Here is a 9,177-nt window from a genome sequence, read left to right on the forward strand (position 1 = left end):
GATTTAACAGAACTAACAATTCTATTGTAATGCAAACTTTGTCACAAGTCAGATGGATTAAAAGCAAGAATGGAAATACATATATACATCCTGATAGCCATTTCAGAGACTGAATGCCAAGTGCTCAAAATTGAAACCTAATTATTTGTGGGTATTTGACATTTCGGAAAGGCATAAAGATAGGAAAAGATTATTGGTAACTCTTCAGGAATTACAAAATTAAAAATCGCACAACACCAGGTTATAGTCCAACAGGTTTAATTGGAAGCTTCTAATTAAACCCTGTTGGACTATAACCTGGTGTGTGACTTTTAACTTTGTTCACCCCAGTCCAACACCGGCATCTCCAAATCATTACTTCAGGATGACAGTGCAATGGTAAGACATGATATTAGTTCAAAGGATCAGATGCAGAGTCGAGCTTAGGTAGAACTAAAAAATAGCAAAGATATGTCACTCACATGAGCTACAATCCAGGACTGAGTATTCAGAAATAAATTATGGGCTCTTGTAAGAAAGGTGTTGCAATAATAATGGGTGATTCTAATCTGCTTATAAATCACATTGGCAAATGACTGAAGTGTGAGTTCATTTAGGACTACATAGAATGACATTCGGGAGGCAACTAGGGTACAGGCTATTTTAGACTTGGTACTTTGCAACGTGACAATTAATGATTCCATTCTAAGGGAGCCTCTGATAAGAAAATCTTATTATATTCACGTTTGTATGGAAAAGTGTAGGTCAAAAACAAAATAAAAAATAAAGGCAGTTATAAGCGACTTGGATTAAATATAGGACAATGGAGAAGCAGTTGCAGACATTTGAAGAAATTGCATTAAAGATATGTCGAGAAATAAAGATTGCGAAGGATACACTTTCTAACATAGTGACTAGGATAGATTGAGGGTAGTATCAGTGAAAGGGAAGCGTTCAATGATTATAGTGTTGTGTAGAACAAAGATTAGTTGTAACAAAGTAAATACAGACAAATTGCAAAGGAAGCTTATTTAGAAGTTTGGAAAAAAAGTAAGTTTCTGCAACTATTTAAAAATTGAAAGTGATCCTTTTAAAGGATGAATAATCTGGGAATTATTGAGAATAAAGGAAAAGGCTGAATTGTTAAACAGATGTTCTATATTTGTTTTCACTGTAGAAGAAATATAAAATATCCCTAGAATATTCAGAAAATCAAGGTAAAAGAGAGGGAGGAACTTTAAACAACTCTATTAGAGCTAAAGGGGAACAGTCTCCACAAATCTGCATTCTTGGGTCTTGAAATGTTTGTAGATGTTGTTGACACATTGAATGTGATCCTTCAAAAATTCCTTAAATTCTGGAAAAGTCTGAGTGGTTTGGAAAAAAGCTGCAAATGTTACTGCTGTATTCAAGAAAGGAGGAAGACTGGAAGCTATACACCAATTTAGCCTAAGGTTTGTCATAGGGCAAATGTTAGATTCCAATATTAACAGAAAACTCAGAAAATCATAATGCAATCAGGCAAAGTCAACATATTTTTGAGAAAGGAAAATAGTTTTAATTAATTTATTGGAGTCCTTTGAAGCAATAACAAGAAAAAGTAAGCTTGTCAATGTGGTCTACAAAGGGTCACCAATTTACAAATGTTCAACTTATTAACAATCGTGTGTATAAATGCAATCCTATACAGGAGTATAATTTTAAAAATCTGTCATACATGAACATGTCCTCTACTGATGAATGACTATTTTATATTGTCTTCATTGTGTTCTGATTTGTGTACAAATCAACTTACAAATGGATTCAGAGGGGAGCAGGCTTTAAGTTACATGATCAGCTGTGATCGTAATGAATGGCAGAGCAGGCTCAAAGGGCTGAATGCCCTATACCTGCTCCTATTTCTTTTGTTTCTGTGTTTACCTTGTCGAGACCTTATTTGTTTTATGGCTGTGGAGTTAAAAATAGGGAACAATACTGCTGAAAACCAAGAAGGCTGTGTCAGGTGATGTTCAATGTTTGAAAATAAGTTACTACAATATATTGTGAGTTGTACATGTACTATTTGAACATTGAGAAGGAATTCCAAATAAATCAGCACCAGGGTGTTTTGGTAGCAGTACACTCAGCAGAGTAACTATGTCCTGATGATTCCTGAACAGCCTTGTGGGCAATGCACCAGAAACATCTAGTCTGCAAAGAGAAGGCATCAACCTCACTTTCTCTCTCATCTGTGTGGAGAAGTAGAAGAAAATCCTTCGCAACTAGTTACTCTCTTACCTTTCCTTGCTCTCTTTCTCCTGTTGAAAGGGGAAAGGGAAAACCATGTTCAGAAGGAGTGAAATCTCAACCGATGGCTGGAAGTCTAGGAAGCAGTGTGCCCACAAGTACAAAATCCGAAGGAATTGAAACAAAACAGTTCATTAATGTCTGTGTCCAAACTAGTGTTATTGAACTGGGTTCCCTTTTATTTTGGTCCACTCATCACATCCACATCATGTCTATCTTTGCCTTCCTTATCTGTATGAATGTGGAAATTTCTAAAGGATATAATCTTTAATTTAAACGAGAACAACTTGTCTACTTTTTGCCATTGGATAATGACAGTTTGATTACAATAAATAATTATTTTCTTTTTGATGGAGAAAACCTGATGTGTATATCCTTTTAACCTGAAGTATGTATATTTGGGGCAATTTGTTGGTTCACTTTTGTGACAACTTCAGGAATAGTAAGGCTAAATTTCTCACACATTACCCCAGGGAGTTATGACACTCAAGTAAAAAATGCTTTTTCTAACATTTCACGTCCAAGTTGATAAGAATTAAACTCGACAGGATTTCTAGAATGCTGTGACGCGGAAAATTGCTCACAAACAAATACCTTTCTGCCATTCTGTTTATCTCACCTGTCTAATGGTAATGGAAGTATTGCCATAATTCAAAGTTCTTATAGGTGGAATGGGTGATTAAGATATTGTAGTGCAAAAAGAACACTCATAAAACAGCAATGAAACAAACAGCAAGTTATGTTTTATCAGTGTTAGTCATAGAAAAGGAAAGAGGACCCTCAGCCCTCTTCTTTTTAATCTGTGGGATGTGGGTGTCGCTGGCTGGCTAGCATTTATTGCCCATCTCTAGTTACCCTTGAGAAGATGATGGTAAACTGCCTTCTTGAACCACTGCAGTCCATGCACTGAAAGTTAATCCACAATGCCATTGGGAAAGGAATTCCAGGGTTTTGAAGGCACAGCAATTTATTTCCAAGTCAAGATGGTGAGTTGCTTGGAGAGGAACTTGCAGGTGGTGGTGTTCCCATGTATTGCTGTCCTTGTCTTTCTAGATGGAAGTGGATTTGGAATGTCCTGTCTGAGAATCTTTGGTGAATTTCTACAGTGCATCATAAATATTCTGTACATATTGCTGCTACTTAGCGTCAGTGGTGGAGGGTTTTCAAACATCTATCTAGTCTAATTTTTCAACACTTGCACATGGCCTTTCAAATGCTTATCTAAATACTTCATAAATGTCTTATGGGTTCCTGCCTATACTATTCTTTTGAGCAGTGAAATGCACATACCTACTACTCTCTGGATAAAAACATGACTTCCTCAAATCCCCTTGAATAACCTTAAAACTGTGCTTATTGCCCCCTCTTCTAAGAGGAAAGATTTCTGCTCTCTACCCTGACTATGCCCCTTTCAACTTTTTACATCTCAGTCAGGTCCCCTCAGCTTTCTCTGTTCAAAGCAATACAACCCCTTCCTATCTTGTCTCTTCATAGCTAAATTGTTCTAGTCCAGGCAGTATCCCAGTGAATCTCTTTTTCAACCTCTTTCATCCTTCCCATGTCATGGCAAGCAGAAATGCACATATTATTTAGACAACAGTTGAAATATTATATACTGCTCCATCATAACCACCTTGTTCTTATATTCAATGTGTTGACTAATAAAAGCAAGCATCCCATATGTCATCTTAACTACCTTAATTACTTGTTCCTGCAACTTTCAAATATCCATGCGCATGCCACACCAAGGTCCTTCTGATCTGTAATAACGCTGCTCCTTTACACGGGTATGGTTCTTTATTTTTTAGAGAGGCTGTAAAAGCAGTGATTCCGAAAAGTCTGGCTTTGGATGGGTTTTACAGCCGATTTGGCTATAGCTAACAGATACTGCCTCAGGGAAAAGGTTTTCAAGTTAAAAGCAAACACGTGTACAATGAAAGGAGAGTTGCAACTTCTCCCAGTTCAGTTTCTCTGGTTTGGTTTGGTTTGGTTTAGTTAACCAGCAGTAGTGTTTGAGGCTGATGGTCCAAGAAACAGCTACACGGAAGGGGGTGTTCTCTCTCTCTCTTTTTTTTAGGGGTGGAAGCGGTGACTTTGGGTTTTTTTTTGCAAAAAGTGATAAACAGCAAGCTGCTGGAATTAGCAGGTGAACTGGAGCCTTCTCCTTCCATGAAGAAAGGAGACTTAATTACAGCAGTGGCTCAGTATTTAAATTTGCTGGAGACACCATCAGAATCTTTAGAGATGGATAAAATTTAATTGGAAATTAAGCAGCGTGAGTTAGAGGCAAACGACAAGGAAAGGGCAATGGAAATAAAACAGTTTGAATTACAATTAAAAGCAGAATAATGAGAAAAATAATGAATCACTTTAGCAGAGCAAAAAGAAAGAGAGGGAAAAGGAAGAAAGAGAGGGAGTTTGAACTTCAGAAATTAGCACTTATACAGGAAAGTCAGCTTAAAAGGACGGAGATGAAGGCTGAATGTAAGCTGTGTGAGGAAGAGAGTAAGAATGAGCAAATCCATGGCAGTCAAAAGCCTGGTGAGAAACAGTTTAAATATATCCAAACATTGCCTAAATTTGATGAGAAGAATGTGGAAGCCTTTTTCATCTCATTTAAAAAGGTGGCTAAACAAATGCAGTGGCCAGTGACAATATGGGTTTTGTTGATCTAAACAAAACTTGTAGGTAGAGCTAGTGAGGTATTTGCATCACTTTCAGAGGAGGGATCTAGGGCATATGAGGAGTTGAAGAAAGCCATCTTAAGTGCATATGAACTTGTGCCAGAAGATACAGACAACATTTCAGGAATCTAAGAAAGTACCTGGTCAAACCTACATTGAGTTTGAAAGGATCAACAAAGTAATTTTGATAAGTGAGTAAGGGCATTAAAAATAGAGTAAACTCATGATTCTCTTAGAAAGACGATTATTTTGGAGTTCAAAAATTCACTTCCTGAAGTAGTAAGAATTCATGTGGAAGAGCAGAGTTAAACCAGCGAGATTAGCAGTGGAAATGGCTGATGATTATGAGTTGATTCATAAATCAAAGTTTGGCTTCCAAAATCAATTTCAATCCATAGAAACGATAAATCCTTGTGTGAAAAGGGAAATGTAGATCTAGGTGAAGATCATAAGGATAACTTACCACAGGGTAAAAAGGAAACACTTGAAGGGGAAAGGGAATTTAAAAAGCTCCAATGTTTTCACTGCAATAAAGTAGGCCATGTGGAATCACAGTGTTGGATGGGTTAGGAAAAGCACTGGGAAGCCAGATGTAGGAAATCAGGATAAGTTTTGTTGGAGTGATAATGGAAAGCACAGTGGAGGCTAGAAAGTTGCACCAGACTATACAAGCAAGGTCAGAGGTTGGTTAAGGAGGAAAGGTCAGATCTTCTTAAGCCATGTACCTGCGAAGGTAAGATTTATTCATGTAGGCCAGGAGCAGCAGGTAAATAGACTACAACATTAAGAGATACAGGATCCTTTTAGTATGTGATGTTGAAAGATAATGAAATATATACCTCTGATGGACTATTGCCAGAAAAGATGCTAGTAACAGGAATTCACGGTGAGACAAGAAGCACTCAATTATGTAAAGTGAGGTTAGATTGGCCAGTAAAAAGTGGAGAAGTTGTGGTAAGAGTGTTGGACAAACTCTCAGCTCCAGGACTATAATTTGTCCTTGCTAATGATATAGATGATTCACAGGTAGGAGTGCTGCCTACTGTGGTTGAAAAGCCAGTGGAAACTCAGGCAACTGAACTATTGCCGGAAACATATCCAGGGATTTTTCCCAGCTGCATGGTAAAGAGGTCACATAGTCACCAGTTGAAATAGGAGATCAAAGACCATAGGTGAGAAAGTTGAAGTTGGATTAGCGGAAACCCTGTTTGATCAAATGGTTGATACAAACCAGGAGCAGATAGATGACACAACAGACATCTTTAGCTCTGATAAATTACCTGAGCAACAGCAAAAAGATGAAAATTTAAAGCAATTGTATCAAAAGGCATACACTGAAAAAGAATTTGAATGTATCCCTGAATGTTATTATCTTAAAAATGTTGGGCTTCACGAGGAAATATAGACCAAGACATATTCAGACAGATGACAAATGATCAGATGTTCATCAAGTCGTATTGCCAGTGAGTAAGAGAGTGGAGGTGTTGCAAGTAGTGCATAAGCTACCACTAGGGGGCCATTTAAGAGTGAGAAAAACTCGAGCTAAAATACAAAAACATTTTTGTTGGCCTGGAGTGCACAAGGATATAGTTGAATTTTGCCAGATATTTCATATGTCAGGTAATTGGAAAACTACAGGCAGTAATAAAAAACTACACATTTAATACCTATTCCTGCACTTGAGGGGCCTTTTAAAAGAGTCTTAATTGATTGCGTAGGACCCCTACCTAAAACAAAAATGGGAATCAGTAGTTGTTAACAATAATGGATGTGTCCACTAAATTTCCAGAGGTCACTCCATTAGACAAAATTACAGCTAAAGAGATTGTCGGAAGAGTTACTCAAATTTTTCAGTAGATACAGATTACATACAGAGATACAATCAGATCAAGGGTCAAATTTCACATTGAAATTATTCCAGGAAGTTATGAACAGCTTAGAAATAAGGCAATTCAAATCTACTGCGTACCATCCAGAGTCACAGGGAGTGCTAGAAAAGTGGCATCAGACATTAAAGACCATGTTAAGGGTTTATAGTAAAGACTAACCAGATGATGCACCAAATGATTCGACCAAATTCAGTCCATTTGAATTAGTTTTTGGGCATGAAGTGAGAGGACCACTAAAATTGATTGAGGAGAAATTGTTAAGTTAGGATTCAGAGACTACATATTTAGACTATATGTCAAATTTTTGGGAATGATTAAATAGAGCGGGGAAGTTGGCTGGACAGCAATTACAAGTATCACAGTGTAAAATGAAACTGAAAACAGACAAGAAATCAAAAATTCACAATTTTGCTATTGGGGATAAGGCTTCCAGCGTTATCCCCAGTGATAAGTGAACATTTAAAAACAAGGTTTAGTGGACCCTATCAAGTCAAAAGGAAATAGAGTGAGGTGAATTATGTCATAAGGACTCCAGACAGAAAGAAATCTCACAGAGTGTCATATGAATATGCTCAAAAGGTATTTTGACAGAGAAGGAAAGCCAAAGAAGTCTGTGAAATTAGTTACATCACAGAGGGAAGAACCAAGTTCAGAGGATTCTGAATTGGACATTCCTCAAATTAAATTGGACAATGAGGAAGTTGTCAACAATTGGGATGAGTTATTGAGTTACTTTCCAAAGGAAAATTGAAATGACCTGAAAATGTTATTTCTATCACATGGGGAGATGTGTGAAAATAAGCTGGGAAGTACTAAACTTAATTATGCATGATGTAGTTATCTGAGATGCTGTTCTGATTAAGCAACATCCTTACAGGCATAACCCTCTAAAGTTGACACAGGTTCAAAAGGAGATTGCACGCATGCTCCAAGACGACATAATGGAAGTGAGTTACAGTGACTGGAGCTCATCCATAGTAGTGCCAAAACCAGATGGTACCCAATAGTTCTGTGTGGACTATCGCAGTCAATGCAGTTAAAAAGACTAATGCATATTCGATTCTGCATTTGAAAGACTGTGTTGAAAAGATGGGACAAGCAACATATTTCTAAGCTGGACTTGCTCAGAGGATAGTGACAGGTACCTTTGTCAAGAGTGTGGTGCTGGAAAAGCACAGCAGATCAGGTAGCATCCCGAAGAGCAGGAGAATTGATGTTTCAGGCATAAACGCTTCATCAGGGATGAGGGTTGTGGGCCAGGGGCTGAGAGATAAATGGGAGGGGGTGGGGCTGGGACTGGGGGGAAGGCCATCTGATTACTCTGCCTATATCATTCTTTCACCTCATTAGCACAGCAGCAGTTTTTGTGTCATCTGCAAACTGATCATTTATTTACACGAGAAGCAGCAAGACACCTAGTACTGATCCCTGTGACATCACTAGACCCAAGTTTCTAGTCACAAAAACACCTTTTAACAATCACCATCTGCTTTCTCTCAATAAGCCAATTTTGGATCCAATTTGTAAAATTGTCCTGGATCTGATGGACTCTTAGTTTCTTAACAGTCTGCCATATGACACATTGCCAAGAACCTTACTAAAGTCCACATAGACTGTATCAATTGTACTAGTGTCAAAAAGTGTGGCCCTGGAAAAATATAGCCAGTCAGGCAGCATCTGAGGAGCAGGAGACTCACGTTTCAAACATAAGCTCTTCTTCAGGAATGTTGGGGGCGGGGAGGTATGGGAGGCCCAAGGGGGCTGAGAGATAAATGGGAGGGGGGTGGGGCTAAGAGGAACGTAGCTAGGAATGCGATAGGTGGATAAAGGTGATGGTGATAGGTTGGAGCGGAGGGTCGAGCAGATAAGTAGGAAGGAAGATGGGCTTAGGACAGTTCAGGAGGGCTTAGTAGGAGGGTTGGGTCTGGGATAATGGGGGAGGGGAGATGAGGAAACTGGTGAAATTGACATTGATTCTGTGTAGTTGGAGGGTCCCAAGGCGGATTATGAGGCTTTCTTCCTTCAGTCATCAGGTGGCTAGGATTTGGCAGTGGAGGAGGCCCAGGACTTGCATGTGGGAGGGGAGGGGAGGGCAGAGTGGGAGGGGAGTTGAAGTGGTCGGCCACAGGGTGGTGGGATTGTTTTCTGCCTGTGTCTCAGAGATGTTCTGTGAAATGTTCTGCAAGTTGGCATCCTGTCTCTCCAGTGTGGAGGAGCCCACATCAGGAGCAATGGACACAGTAGAGGTGGTGTTTAGATGTGCAGGAAAATATCTGTTGGATGTGGAGGAATCCTTTACAGCCTTGGATGGGAAGAGGGAGATGTGGTGCAGGTTTTAC

This window comes from Hemiscyllium ocellatum, chromosome 23 (genome assembly GCF_020745735.1).
Source record: "Hemiscyllium ocellatum isolate sHemOce1 chromosome 23, sHemOce1.pat.X.cur, whole genome shotgun sequence".
NCBI lineage: Eukaryota > Metazoa > Chordata > Chondrichthyes > Orectolobiformes > Hemiscylliidae > Hemiscyllium > Hemiscyllium ocellatum.